The 16,156-nt window shown below is 40.4% G+C and overlaps 1 protein-coding gene across 1 annotated transcript in view; it reads left to right on the forward strand.

The window, feature by feature from the left end:
* The window catches only part of LOC100743872 (zinc finger SWIM domain-containing protein 8), a gene marked incomplete at its 5' end in the record, with an annotated part of 107,630 nt that overhangs the window by 24,484 nt on the left and 66,990 nt on the right, over positions 1–16,156 (forward strand). The window lies entirely within an intron of this gene.

The raw sequence follows: 16,156 nt of genomic DNA on the forward strand, positions 1-16,156 counted from the left end.
GGGCTCGGAATTTGATCTTCGATCTCGAAAGTCACTTATCGATTATTCGTCCACATTTTTCATCAGCGTTCCATTTAGTGTCTCGAAAATCTAATACCGCTCGGGCAAAACTATACTACGGATAATTTCGAACGCGGTGGAATTATTCGCGATTCTATTGCTATTCGAGTTTCACAGGGCTCGACGTAATTGCCGGCTCGACGAACAATGAAGAGGCTCGATTAAGCCGTCTTGTAATCCGATACAAAATTCATCGAATTTTCCATCGAGGAAGTTGGTCGCGCTATTAGTTCTGTCAGCAGAACGATTAAATATTTCTGGATTATTCGGGATTATTCCAGTCGATTAATCAGACGAGATTAATCGAAATAAATTGGTTTGCTATGTTCGTTTCAAATATATAGCTGAGTTCAAATATATAGCTCTTCGTTTAACTGTGAGAGTTATTATTATTATTATTATTAGAATGTAATAAACATGAAATATCTGTCTGAGTTAGAGATACGAGAGATTTGATAATAATTATTGCGACAACACTCGAAATTCTATCAAAACTTTAGATGGAGATACAAAGTGCAGATATTAATTCCACAGTCCCAATAATCCTTGCAGAAACACGATCCCAGGTGACGAATAAACTCGGAACAGCCAGCTATCGATTCGTAGGATCTAACCAGCAGATGTAGCCAATACATGGCTAGAGACTATCCTTCGTTCGCCCTAATTACATACATCGAATTTACGCCAGCGAGAGCCAGTTGTCATTACTAATGGCGAAGTAACTCGACCTCGTTGAAATTCATATCATTCATATAACAACTTTACGTGTTGCAATCGCGATAATCAAATTGAACATTCGCGAAAACTAACCCTCGAACGGCGAAAGCTGGGTCGATTCTTTAATTAATTTTATTATCTCTCAGAGATACAAAGTTTTTTCATTCGGTTCATTATGTTGCTGCTATAGAATAAATATCCAACGACGGTTACATTAATTTTATGTTCAACCCGTAATTGGTATATAATTATGTTATTATCGACCGATTAAAATAAATTTTTCTCCATCTGTGAGATTTTTTTTGCGATGTCTCAATTACACAGACGACTATTTTTTACGGAGACAGAACGCGATTTCGATGGAAGGTTTCGCGAAACGAGAGGTAGCTGGTCCGGAACTGTGGTACAAGTGTGGCGTTAGAAAATAATTGAACCATATGTTGTTGGCTCGTGTGCGCTATATACGTGCACAGCCATGCAGGAAACGAACAGTCCTCGTACGCTCTGACTGCTGTGAGGGCTGAAAAAGCGACGAATCGCAGATCGAACGGTAATCCGCCGGCTAATGGAATCAATTAAACGCGATCCTTCCCGGTTCCCACTTGTCCGTTCCAGTTTCTGCGCTTCTTGCATCGCATGCCAGCGCGAACTACACGCGTTTCTAGATGAAATTGATAGGATTCTTATCGAAAACATCAGGTTTTGTTTTTGTTAGGATATGCAAACCTATGAATAATATGAACAAAGGAATGTTGTGTATTTGCACAAAGCATAAAAATGGTCGAGTCGTGTGCTTTAGAAATACAGCAACACGTACATACAGAAGATGTAAAAGGGAGATTTGTGTTCGTCGAAAATATCAGACATTTCGTGTTTAGATTTTATCGAAGACTAGAGTTGAATCGAAAATACACGACAGACCTGTGAAAACTTGTAAATAACTGACAATCGGTATTCTTGAAATATTGAATCCAAGAGTGTGTCAGAAATTTATATAATATTGAATTTTAGAATCAAATAAAGAAAGAGACCTAGTAATATATAGAATAATATATATGTCGCAACGCATTGAATTTAAAAGATCTTCCTCAGTAAAAATATATCACCTATTTTTCCTCTACGGTGCTCAAACTGAAGTTAACTGTTCATCCTTCATCGTGTAACTTGCATTAACAAATTTTCTCCATTCTTACAATACTTTTAACGGTATTGTTTATCGCCTGTAATTTAAACCGCTATTTTATTCGTCAGTTAGAGGAGGAAACGAAATTCTGAGGGAGAAAAATGACCGGTAATTTCCCTACTAGAAGCGTACAGGCAACTGTTGGTAACAATTGCTGGTGTACCTATATCCCTCTATGAATAAATGATTGTCCTACGTTCGAACGTGAAAACTCTACTAGATCGATGATGGTGCAGGTGCGACGACTCTCACGGCATCGAGAATCGTCACCAGCCGCGTACTCTCGAGAGTTTTTTCACCGCTACGTAGGGAAAACGGCGAGAAAGTACGTGGCTAAAATAATAAACAACCTACCACCCCACCTTCGATCCTCTTCTGCGAGTTTTCGCTTCCGCGTTTAAACATGCAACGATAAGCCGTCCCGTTTTATCGTTTTCTTGCATTATATCGCTGCTTGGCTTTGATAGTGGCACGAATAAAAAGAACTTCAAATTTATTTTAATCGAATACAAAATCTATATTATGTTTCTATTCTTATAGCATATTTAAAATGGCATATTTATACGCGTTATGATCATTTATAATTCCACCAGTTTTGTATCACGGGAAATTATATTAAAATAAAACCTGTATTTAGTATCTCAAAAACTGTAATTTTTAAAAAGCCCCTGTAGAATTGATATTTTTTAAGTTATTATTATTAGTTATTTTTTAAGTTAAGAAATTTTTATCGAAGAAGTAGCAGAATTACAAAAAGGACAATGCCTTTCGTTTATTTATATAAATGTTTTCTGATGTATTTATTCTCGTATTGCTATATTTTTCTACTTATGTCATCAACAAAGTTCCACGATCATTTATTAAAAATGTATACTTTACCATTTAGTAGCTGTGTAAGTACACGAACCTATATTCGACCGAAAATACCAATACAAACGATCAATGAGATCACATTGCACTGTCAATATTTGTCTCCGATAATATACATTCGACTTAGTCAGGGATAAGTAAATTGAAGAAGAGGTATATCAACGGAGTACCTAAGAGAAACTAACGAAAGTGGAAGAATAAAGAGAATGGGTGGTGAAATAGATCTGCGAGAAAGCGTTCTTCCTTTTTCCGCGATATTTCGAGAACTTCATGGCCCAAACTCCCACGAGACGAAAACACGCGGACTGGTATTAATCTTGGAACGCCATCCCCTCGATATTAATCCCGCCCTACGCTGTCAACGGATGTTGTTGATGAATTGCCACCGAGTAATTGGTTTTATTTATAAGAGAAGAGCTGCTTCAAGCTCTAGTTGCTCCTGTCCACCCACGATGTCCATTCAAAATAGTCATTCATTCGGATATAGGTCATTCTTAGCCGATGTAGGCTAATCCCGAAGTATTTGGACTAAAATATTGGCTTGGCAACTAAGTGATTACGGATTTTGTCATTAGGTGATATTGACATAATCCGCAATCACTTAGTTGCCAACCGAATAGTTAGGAATCTAAAACCAAACTGAAATTCAATCGTAAGCTTCAACAAAATTTACACTTGATGAAATGTTTATTCGGCGAAATTTTTATTTGCTTTTATATAAATGCGACGAAATTTCAATTTGACACAATATTCGATATCATGTAGGTAGATGTAATTGGAAAAGCGATCCCGGGAAATTTTTCCCGGCTGTATAATCTTCGTTTTAATTTTTTTCAGCGTAAGTTTTATACCTTGACCATTGTTCTAACGTTAATGGTTTTAAAGATAAAATTCTCTCCAAACAAGGCAAGCGAGGAAGAAGATATGAGATCAGGACCGTCAAGTATTTAAACGTATCTTGTTTTGCTGCAGGCTCGTGTTATAAATCCTCCCATGGCTGATGTATTTCGAGTAACAGCGGGTAATTTAGTTTTTCGTTGTTCTAAGTCGTCTGTCGTAATTAATCGTTCCCGAGACTGCGCTGATTGTAAACAAGGTAGCGGTGCTTTTTAGCCGGAAACCACGTTAAGTACGCAAAACATCCTCGTGAAACGGGATCATCTTCGATCGGTGAACGTTCAGGTAGAATCACATGACGTTCTAGCCTCTATAGAAGCGAAAAGCGTGTGTGTAGTCACTTTTAATGGAAACAGTCTGCCTCGTAACAGAGGCTCACTGACGTCAGTCCACGTGAAGCAAATTCGAAGTAGCACTGCAAGCCTACAGTCTAGATATTTGACATAGTTTAAGGCTATCTAAGATCAATATGCTCGTAGATAAACCTCCTCGCGTTTGTACGACGTCGTAAAATATACTGTGTCGCGTAACTTAAAAATGTTCAATTTATCGGCAGATGCCAGATACGCGATGCAATGGAGAAAACTTTGATTGGGAACGTGCACAATCGAATAGTTAAACTTACTATTTTTATAACAGTTTCATTTTATCGTATCTCGCTTGCATTGTTTAAGCTTGATAAAAGATCCGATACTTCTGTTTGAACTACTCCGCTAGAGATCTTAAAAAATCCAAAGATCGCTGACGACAATAATTCCAACCTCGATGCTATCCATCGATCTAAACAGGTGATATTTCGAAAGAACAGCCAAACACTTTCTTCGTCTATCGCATTAAAAAAAATATTAGAAAAATTTTCTTCAGATCAGATTTTATCCAATAATATCTTTTGCCAGTGCAGATTAGCCTTTCTGGTGGGTTTTATTCAGAAGGTCGCCATTTTGGAAGAGCCATCGATCGTTGCCTTAACCTGTTGAAACACGTAGCTAGGACGAGTTAATTTGGCCTGGAAAGCGCCATTGTTTGCTGCACTTTCGCCTATAGAATCGAACGAGACCTGCTGTTGGATATTCGTCTATATGAGACGATCCGTTCCGACCTACAGCAATAACAATGGTAACGACCGAGGCGTGAATCGGCCACGCTCGACAAGATTACAACACCGCCAACGAGGACGGCAGGTGCCTTTCCCCTCGTCCACTCAGCCTTCTCGTAAATTTTACCACACAAATGCCTCTTTATCCCTTTATCAACCTGACAACTATTCGCAAACGTGAAACGTGAACTCGTAAAGAGGAGAATCCTAACACACAGCTGCTAAGCTTTTCGTTTATTAGAAGGTCGAGGTCAGGTCTGGGTCATTCTCGATCACTTTAGCCTAGGCCGATGTTATCGCCCCGGATGAAAAGTGGGCCAAGTGTAGCTTTAACGCGAGATATAAATGGCTCCGGGTTCCTGCGTGACCGAGATCTTGAGTATTTGGATGGAAATAACAGGACTGCTAGAGGACTATGATGATGACCGGAAGATTTTATGAACTCTCGTGTTTTGATACGGACTTTTAATGTTTTTAAAGTATTATTTAGGAAACTTATTATATGGAGAATTTTTATTGTAACTCGAAGCTAATTCTATATAATCTAACAGATTATACGTTTGCGTGTTCAAGTTTGACCTTTCTATTGTTCTACGCTTTCAAAGAAATTCATAGAATTCCGGGATATCTAACGACGTTCCTGCTATATTATACAACTGTTCGTTAAGTTAGTTCTTTGAAATTTTTCCCAGGAAAAATAAAAGTACTGGAGAAAAAGGTCGAGGTTGAAATTTTGCTCCAGTCCAGTTGTATGAACTTGGGTTAACCCAGTTCGCCTACTCAAGAGCCATTTCCGCATTGAAGTTCGTTAAGTTGTCTAAGAAAACTTCATTTTGCAATGCGAAGAACCTTATCTTTCCAATCTTTTCAGGAAATCAATCTTCTTTAAAAACCCGCGATAATTTCTGATACGATGCTAAATTTCGATTCTTCCCTTCGAAAATGATGATATAGTAGCATCACACTTTTCCATTAGCGTCTATTACCTCGTCTAAGAAAATTCCATTTTACGATGCTAGGAATTTCTTAAGAAAATCAATCTTCTCTAAAAATTTGTCGTAATTTCTTATATGCTATGAGATTTCGATACTTTTTTTCGAACAACGTGACTTAATGGCACCTACGTAAATTTGCAAATATTACAGCGCCGATTCCCGGAAAACAGGCGAGTTTGTTAAACTGAACGTCTCCGCTCCTCCGCGAGGGCTCGGTTCGCGTGAATTTACAAATTTGTCTTATGTTTTTAAGCGGCATTACGTGCTGTCGCTCGTCTTACAATACACCAATGGCCGTAGACCAAGGAAAACCGGAATACGAGCGAGGCATAAATTTTAAGAGCTGTTTGCCGGCCAGACTCCGCCGGGAAATAAAAATATTTTAATTATGGTGCTGGCGAGAGGCGGAGGAGAGGCATTTGCTTGTTTCCACCGAGTGTTGCATGTTACGTTGTTTGTTGAAATGCCAGACGTGGATATTTACGACCTCGTCCGCTCCTCTTGCAACTACGAACTTTGCAAAGCTTTGCCGGAATCTCGAAAAGAAGTTTGCAAACAACTTTGTAAATAATGGCCCCTGTAATAACTGACAGCGTTACGATGCAATTTTTATTCGTTATGAAATTTGAGACGGAAATTTTGATTTAGTGGACACACGTGCCGTGCAAATGTCGTGATGTTCTTTTAAAGTACAAATCCTTTTAATTTAAACGACCGTATTTATTTTTTAATTCGAATATAATGGAACTTTTACCGCATCGTCATAAGTAGACTGTGGATATTTACGCGAATTTGTATTTTTACCAGTAAAGGAACGTTAAACGCGTACATTAATGAAATTAATGAATTAAATTAATTAAAAGTAGTAAAATATTTTCCATTATTGAATCACAATTACGATATACGTATACATTCACTCCAAGTCGATCACTACAAAGTCTAGAAACAGAGGTTAATTTCGTACAATAAATATCATAAGTAGTTTACGTTGCATTCTGTTGCATCGTATAAACCCTGTTAAATCCAACAGAAGGTTGATTCAACCACGTAACGTTTTTGCACAAGGGAAAATAAAAGGGACATTTATTTACGGTGACGTTGTTTCGTAAGCGAAGCGATCGGGAGAGGAGAAGCAGGTGCGCTGCATCGCAACATTTATTTTCGAGAAAAAGAGGTCATACTCCAGGTGTTTGATCGCCGTTGACGATCGAATAATGGACAGTTGGGATAAAAAAAGACAGGTTGCGAAAGTATCGCGCACATTGTCGAGTTGCACTGATGACAAATACAGCGTGACTGTTGTCGGTGACTCATGGCGACTGTCTAACTCTGAACGGGGTCAGGAGTCTCGAATTGTTGACTCCAGGCCACGGTATCCATTTATACCGGCGTGGCAGTCCCACAAATTAGTCTTTGAAATACCATAGAATCTCGACAACGGTATCATAAATTATTTTGATCGATCGGGAACATAAGAGACCGAAAAACATTTCCAGTAGTCGATATAGCTGCCATTATTCTCCATAACAGCGATCATTCAGTATAGAAACAAAATCGATACCATTTATTTTAAGCTGTATAATTCTTTTACTAGGATTTTAATTGGTTACAAGTAATACATGGATGTTCATGTACGTATTCCCATCTATTTTTTTTGCGAATATTGTTAAAGAAAAAGGAACTTTAAATGAGTATTTTATTTTGTGAATCATTTCTACGTTACTTGGTATTTACAGTCTAACTATGTGTATCGAGATTGATTCGGAAAATAATTGCAATAAACAACGTTGGTATCGCAACACTGATACAACAGTAGCACAGTGATGAGCAAAGAAAATAAGATTTAAAGAATATTCGTGCAGATATTAAGATTCCTGTTCCTTCACAAAGTGGTATTAGAAAAAATTCAATAAAAATGAGCTTCTTTTCTAAAAGTGATCTTCAATTTTCGTTATACTTCGTACTTTGTCAAGGGACGCGTAAATTTTCCATAAAACCCATCAAAACGGAACACCATCTTCGAGATGAAGGTCGAAGACACGATTGACAACGGCAACCGTAGATCGAATCTCATTTTGAAGTATCGTCGCGCAGAGGAAACAAAGAACAGTCGTAGGAGGGGGCGGTTGCCGCGGAAAATTGGAAACCGAGCACACTCGACGATCCTATGTAAATAGACAGGTTACTCTCGTGTCACGATCGTGGAAACCAGTTGCATCGGTCTTCAACGGAACGAGGGAGGAGGAAGAGTATCGTGTCCCGTTCCTCATTCCCGCTGTTTGTCCGTGGGAGAACACATTCGCCGGTTTATCCGACGAAGTACAAGAGTGACGAAGGAATTTCTCGCTAGATATCGTCGTTTCGTCCTCGACGATTCAACCCGAACGTCTGAAAATTCTCCCTGAAGAGGCGAGCATGGTCGGTCTTATTTTTCCATGGAACACGTACGAGACCGTTTCCCAGCGAAATGTATGAGATTCCAGTGTCCTGTGTCAATAGCAATCTTCCGGAGACTGCTTTTGCTTGAAAAAGAAGACCGAAAGAGGCGTAGGATGTCGCGAAGTCGCGAGGAAATACGGGAAGCCTGTAGCCCCATGGACACCAAGACGCGGCTTCTCGCTTTTTCGTCTCGTTCCTCGAGCAAAACAGCACGAACAGAGGCTGGTTGTGGCTATGTCGGTGCGCTTTTGTGCCGCTGAAACCACCATCTGTTCGGCGTGCCTTTGCCATTTTGCAAATAACCACCACCTGTGCACACGATCGCCATCCTCTGTGCGCACCGCGTTTATTGCTGCCAGGAATCTTGCGGCCTCGAGATTCGATTGCTTCTGTTAATCGACGGTAGCCGAAAAGACGATGCGGTGGCTTGGTGATTGGGGGTTGTTGATGTGGTAGTTGGCTCGGTTGGTTGACGATGGATTTAGGGTAGGGTTGATACGTTGGGAGCCTGGGTTAAACGGTTCTATCGATGGGTGGCTTTTCTTTGAGATATTTTAAGGCCTTTCTAACTGAATCGATTGAAGTCAGAGCGATGGAATTTCCACGTAACGTTCGAAGATTTTGAGAATAGGTTTGTTCCAGATCTATCGTGTGGTACAAGCTTCGTCACGCGAATCTCACATTTTTTGTTTCGGATCGATACATGACGTTATAAGAAGTGGGCGGTGTTCCTGTGTACCAGTTTCTAGAGAAGCAATATGACGTAAGAGAAAAACTAGTGAGGGGCGTATAAGAAAATGTGTCGAAGGTATGACTAAGGGCCGGTTACAAGGCTACAGAGTAGTTAGAAAAATGATTCGTCGCGGTGAACTGGCATTTGCAATAAATATTTATCATGTCGTATCGCGACGAGGTGGTATGTGGTATAATTGGTCGGACAGATTTTCGCATTTTACTCCTATGTAATTGCATTGTTAACACTGTCATAGGTAATTTCTCTGTAATTATTTTTATATAACTATGTAGGATAGTTTAACCCTATTCTAGTGTTAATATAAAATAATCGAACAGTGTCGAAGCTATTTCAAGGACATGTGGTAGCTAGTCGGTGAATTTCCATTTGGGGAATCGCGGCCGCATTTGATTCATAAGTAATTCCCTGCGCTAGATAAACGAAGAATACCGAATACAGTGATGAACTTTCAAGGATTTTCCTGAATCACTCCGTTTCCGTAAGGAGCGTTTCCTTGGAATTACGAAGTGTACTCAGGGTCCCATCATACCGAGTCGTGGTAACGCGTTTATCCGTAAAAACTCACCGCGTCTTCCTTTCATCTATGAAGAAGCCCAAGCCTCTAGTCGTGGCTGCTTTTCATTTGCAAATTACAACGGTAGAGTGAAAATAAAATACCTGCTTTCTGAGCATTTCTTAATTTCATTATTAAAATACTCAAATTTGATATTCCGATTCAAATTCTCGTGTTTCTCGAATCTCGACGAGTTTGCAACGTCAATGTTATCTCAATATGCCAATGGATCATATCGGTATCTCACGAATGTCCCAATTTGTAGATTTTATTTAAAATTTTGTGCGAAACCGATTCGTAGAAGATGCCAGAGCGCAAAATATCGCTGTCCAGGTAGACGAGATGCGAGGGATGGGAAGAATAAGTTTCGAATAGAATACATTGGACTTCTCGAGCAACGTTCAAAGATGTCTCTTCCGGTTTACGATCGTCTTTACCGAGTCCCACGGTTCGCAGTCACGGTGATTTGGATTTCTCGTGAGTCACCGGCTGCTTCGTTTTCCAGCAGACACCGCGCTACCGCTTCCTGTTTCTGCATTTACATTTTACGGCTTGCTCGGCTGCGAGCACGCGACTATGGAGGGAAAGAGCATTCACGTTTTTCACGAGCGAGCGAAACGTGAGCTGTAGCGGTGTTTCTCGAAACGAGACGCGACGAGACGGAAAGGTCCGATTCGTTTTATCTTGCTTTTCCTGTGCGGTAACCTTCTCGTGATACGAACGAAGCTTTTTCTCTGCCTTAAAAGGTATAATTTCGACTAACAGGCATTGATCGAAATTTAACGTTACAGGAAATTAAAAAATGAACCATAATGATACTAGATTAAAGTTTTGTGCGATAAATAAGAAACATTTGGAATCTTTACGTTTCTCATCGAATCCTAGAATCTACGAATTACGTCAGTTTAGGGACCTGTTGCCTTAGACGACTTCTTTAGTAAAGAAATCTATCGAAGAAATAACAAAATTAGTAGAAGATTCGATATAGATATGTCGAAGATGGAAGGACAGCGGGATTTCCCGTCCGGAATGTTGGGAAAAGCCCCAATACCCTAGTCCAGACTTTTACTATAGCTACACTTAAGTAATAAAAATAAGGAATAGTTTTAATGTTCCAATCTGACTTTATGACGATGGGTTCGGGCTCGAAGTGATATGGCGGGTCACTAGACGTAGCCACGGGAGTGACGTGTACCTGATAGAGGTATGAAGTAATTATATGGCTCTCCTTAAAAACAAAGATTGACCCGAGAAGTGGGGACAGGAGTATATAAGGGCAGTTCCTTTTGGATGAGGGCAGAGTTAGTTTGTTATTTAGTCGTTGGACGAATTACTGATTGAATTGTCGAAAAGTTACCCGAATCGAGTAGTACGTTGATACTTGTCCTCCCGTGGATTCGTTATCGAACCTGAATTCGTTGTCACCATCATCTCGACCATCCTATCACCGCTATTACTCATAGCCTCTTGTAGTGCCCACTATTCGTACTGATAAATATTAGCCACATCCACGAAGGTAAAGTAAGTAAAGGTTCATAGAACGCCCCAACATGCCAACCAACCTGACTCCGACAGATATATCTGAAAAAGCGAGTGATTAAGGACAGAGATAGGTTGGAACCAAAAATGGCAGATCGATTCAATCGAGCGCAGTGAGAGGCAACGAGGCAGAACGAACGTAGTGAACGTCCAGTGGTTGTTTAACGAATGCATTAAATGATGAAAACTTGGGGATTACTTAACAAAACAGCGTTCGAGAAATAGAGAATTTTCGGTTGTACGTATAGCTTGTTTCTTATATCATATAGTTGCACATTGTTTCCTTCGAGGCAGCGATATCAAATTTTTTGTTCATATTTTATAAGTCGTTGAAGCTGCTCGTATAACAGAGGGATGATTTCCTTGCTGAATTTCCCAGGGGGTGAAGGGAGCCTCCTCTCTTCTGCCTCTAAATTGAAAAGCATATCAATTTCTGCATAGTCGAATAGCTTTTGAACTCAACGACGCGCGTATTCTTTCCTCTTGGTTTCCTTTTTCGAATGCATTTTGGGAAAAGGTTGAAAAAGGTTCTCATGCTTAAGAGTAACGAGATACTGTACCTAGAGCTAGCTCGAAGTCAATTTACTTGCCGAAACTGCTGCCAGAACGTACATTCTGATTTTTTCTAAAGGAATTTTCAAAAGGAATGTCATTTGTCACTTCGATCACTAATCAAGCAAGTTTTACAAATTCCATTTTTCAAGATTAAATGACAAATTCAGCTGTTCGAATTTGCACGATCAACTCGCACAAAATTAAATACGTATACGATAGAAGCAAATCATGACGTACAGTGTCAGCCAGAATGAAGTTTAAACCTGCTACTATTTAGTTATCAGTAATTTTTGCCCTGGTTCTCTTTTACCAAATTGATAACAAGCATCTGTTCTAGCCTATACATTACGTATTATCCATTCAATGCTTTCGTCAATTACAACATCATTTTACAAAAAATTACAATGTTCCTTCGTACGTGTTCGATTGTGTTCGCGGGGAGACGCGTCTGCGGCGTGACTCGTCAACAAGATAAATAATATAATAAATTCTCGTCTCGATTAGTAACGACACCACGAATCAGCCGATTCCCAATCTCGATTACGATGATAGGGATACTTGGATAGAATCTGACACAAGCTTTTCAAGTCTAAATATAACTACACGCTTCACAAAGAACGCCTTCGAAGACTGAATGTGCGGGTGAATGTGTACACTGAACGGTGTCGTTTTACCGTGTGTCTTGCGTGGAGAGCTGAGCGCAAGTAAAACATCGGTGATGCGGGTGGAAAAGATGAAAATTTGAGATGGGCGTGCCTAGAACATTGGACAAGTCAATTACGATCTTCGGTAAAGATAGCGATCGTCTCTGCTAAGTGGTCGGGAAGACGGGTAGGAAAAACAGAACTGACCGTCCCCAAGCTGAAGGTCAGGAACAGGTGCTCAGCGTAGCCTGGAGTAACAGTTCTTTGAGGATCATTGTTGTGGTTCGAGTGAATACGTTACGAAAAGAAACGGCGATTCTTGAAAGGTTGAAAGGTTTTTTGAAAGATTGAAAGATTCCTTGAAAGGAACGATACGACTTAGCCTTTAAACTTGTTTCCATTTGTCACTGCATTGTGTACTACAGTGTACAATTTGAAATTCCATCTGATTCTCGAATATATTTTGTATCGATGTAAACATCGAATTTGTATTCATTTCGAAGCATGAGAACGTAAAACATGAGAAAGTAAACGATTTCTCGTAGAACACGCCAAGTTTCTTAAAACCTGCAATTCCTTTTCGTATCTCCAGTTCCTTACAGTCGTTCCACGAAAATTGTTCGTTGCTCGTCGAGTCAACTCGAATCATCAGGTACCTTTTGCCTACAACGTATTTGGCCCTTGGTTCTGGCCATTATCCCTGTTTTCATCTAGACGTATCAGCTTAATTTGACAAGGGAAGGGCGGAGTACGCGCGAGCAAATACGAAAGCGCGTCGAGTTCGCGACGTAGAGGGACGACGAGCGTACTGGAAACGGGAGAGGAAATGGCCCATTCGACAGAACTCAAAAGGAATTCGATTGTGTCCGAACAATGCGTTCCATTCCGGTGGAACGGTTGCTATCTGGATACGCGTGAAACCGAGAAATCCTGCCACCATTGTTCTCCAACTTTAATGGTGACAAATAACGCGAACCTAAAAAAGTCCTTCCTATTATTTCTCTTCTTCTATTTCTATTTCTTACCTACTTTTTCTTTTCTTTTCTCTTTTCTTTTTTCTTTTTTTTTTCAGAACGCAATATAAGAGCGTAGGAGTCGTCGATCGAAAGTAAACGTGGCCCGTGACACGAGCGGAAACGCAACCGCGCGTGGATTTTACTCGAGAGGAGAAAGTTTCGTGGCGTTCTTACGAGTTCCGTGATCAACGAGCGGAAAACGGAAATGGAAAGTTCTGCTGTTAAATGAAGTACTGGTTGGGGGCTGCCACGCGAGCAGTTAACGAATGTCTTCTTCATCGATCATGCTTTTGGCGTTTCTTGCTCTCCAAAGTGCTACTTTGAGAGCTTTCAATGGAGATGCGATAGTGTGCCTGACAAGGGAAAGGAATTTCCGCGGAATTAATTTCGCTTTAACGAGGATTCGATATTTGTTCAAATATGATGAATTTCGTGAATTTCTTATGAATCAATATTTATTATCGATTGCTATCTTCGATAGAACTGATTCTAATTTTAGTGCGTTATGTGTTCCTTACGAAAGTATCGTTTGATCCTCGAACGATCGATATTAAAAATACTATATTATGTTCTACGATATCGTGATATAAAAGAAAACAGAGACTCGAGAGAAATGGTTTAATAATAATTCCGCAGAGAATCCAGAAAAGAGAGAACCTTCGACCCGAGGAACGAAGAATTATCCGAACACGATTCATCTCTTCTTCAAATATTTCAATTAGAGGGTTTGCAATTTTCCACAAGAAATGTATTCATCGATCAAAAAAGATAATTTCGATAGTCGAAAAGGGCGTATATCCTTGGGAACGGTTCGCATCTTGAGCGCGTTATCCCGTCTTCGTCGATTTGTTCCGATGAATTCTCGGCAAACTTGACTGAGCTTGACGGAAGGCGAAGGAAACGAACCGGATTCTCAATCGGATCGAAGCTCGTTGAACGATGCCCGGTCTCGTCGTTCTCCGCATTTCTTGTTCCTCGTTTTTCCACGCCGTCCGATCCGATCCTCGAAATTGATTGCTCGAAAGCCATCCTTCGTTCTGCGGTTATCGATTCCCCCCTGTTGCAACTCGAAATTTCTTCTCGAGCACCACGTACTCCACTAATCTTCTAAAAATTTAGTTGCAGGAAAATTTTGCGATTTAATCCGATAAAAAAATTCGTCCGTTAGTTGAATAATAATTTTGCAGTTAAAAGAGATTCGAATACAAGTTGAAGTTATTACGTATATTATACATTGTGTAATTGTTACGTATATTATATAATTTTATATAATAATAATAAACGATTTGCATTCAGAGTTTCTCTATCTTTATATTTCCAAATATTTTGAAATATAATTACTACAACACATCTGAACGTTTATTTCGTATTCGTTCAGAAGTAAAATCTCCTGTACCTCTGAAATTAAAAAAACCAGTTTGATATTTGAGAAAACATTTCGACTTCTCTCCGAAGTTCCTGCTCCTTACTCCCGAATATTTTTCATTTAAATTAATATGATTATCCCTTTGCATGAAAATCTATATCGAAATACTTGGATTTTAATTTCTTAGAAAATTCCGTTTCTATGGAGTCGTTGCTCGATTTCATAATCCGCCGACGTTTCGCGAATTTTCGAAGGCGGGCTGCGCGTTTGCCAGGAGGTATACGCGACACCATCTGCACAAATTTAATTTAATAGGAAGGCTGTTAATTAAATCGAGGCTAATAGGCAGGAGGGGTAGCTAGGCGAGGCTAAATATACCATGTTACGTATAGATGGTGGACCGGTGCGCGAGAGAGGCCTTTATGGTTCGTGAAGTTAATAAGGTCGTGCAATACGGCCCATATTGGAGGCAAGTCGCCTAACGGCCTCACGATACTGTCCTTCGTGGATCTATCGACGCTATAAACCTCGCGCAGTGTCCTGCACAAAGGGGTCGATGTCTCGTCCAAGCAAAACAGTTCTCGCGTCGAACTGTGACGCGTTTGTTTCCCAACGCGTTATTTTTCTTTATTAAAACTTCAATTGAACTCTGTCCAGATCCAAGTTCTCTGGTCGCAGCTCGAATCGACGATCCTTTCCTACTCAGGAAGAATATTTAAAACCTTTCCCAGGACAAAGAGTCGAAGAGGGCTTGTGGCGCGAGCTCCGGAGGATGGCGAAACGCGCGCGAGGGGTTCGGTAAAGGGAAAAAGTGGGGTGCGCGGGGTGTGCAAGGGGGTGAAAAGCGCAGGCCGCGCGTACTCGTATTGAGATGTATCCCTGTATCTGTATCCCTATAGAGAAGACCCGCGTCGCCATGACGACCGTATCGATCTTCCACGGCCGCAGAGATATGTACGAAACGATTCACAGTTAGCGAATTCTATCCCCGGGGCGTTAATGCGAGTAGGCTGCTGGCTTCCGCGAACGACACCATCGTGTTCGCGTTCTTCGATCAGCCCATCACACACGGTTCTACCGGTTTCCCTCGCGTGTGCAATCGCAGGGTGCAACCGCTGCAACCGCTGCAACCGGGTGTTATTGGCTTGCAGAAGTTGCCAGCTTCGTCTTTGTTCTACGTCGCGACGGATCAGAACTACGATATTGAGGATCCTGGCTTGTGTCACGGCTCGCACTTTATTATTTGGCCTACACATCGGCCTACGATTGTTTAACCCGTTACGATTGCATTTTTCATTGAAATTGTTAGATTTGGTCCAAGTTCTTTGCTCCGATAGGAGAAACATATAAAACATTATTCGTTGATAGGACTGTGCGATGGTAACATTTTGGTCCTGTACCGTAAATCGAGTTTTCTTTGGTTACGAGAATAAAGACGAACAGTGGTTGGAGTTCCTTATTTTAATAGGAGA

Source organism: Bombus impatiens, unplaced genomic scaffold (genome assembly GCF_000188095.3).
Source record: "Bombus impatiens unplaced genomic scaffold, BIMP_2.2 scf_0665, whole genome shotgun sequence".
NCBI classification, from domain to species: domain Eukaryota; kingdom Metazoa; phylum Arthropoda; class Insecta; order Hymenoptera; family Apidae; genus Bombus; species Bombus impatiens.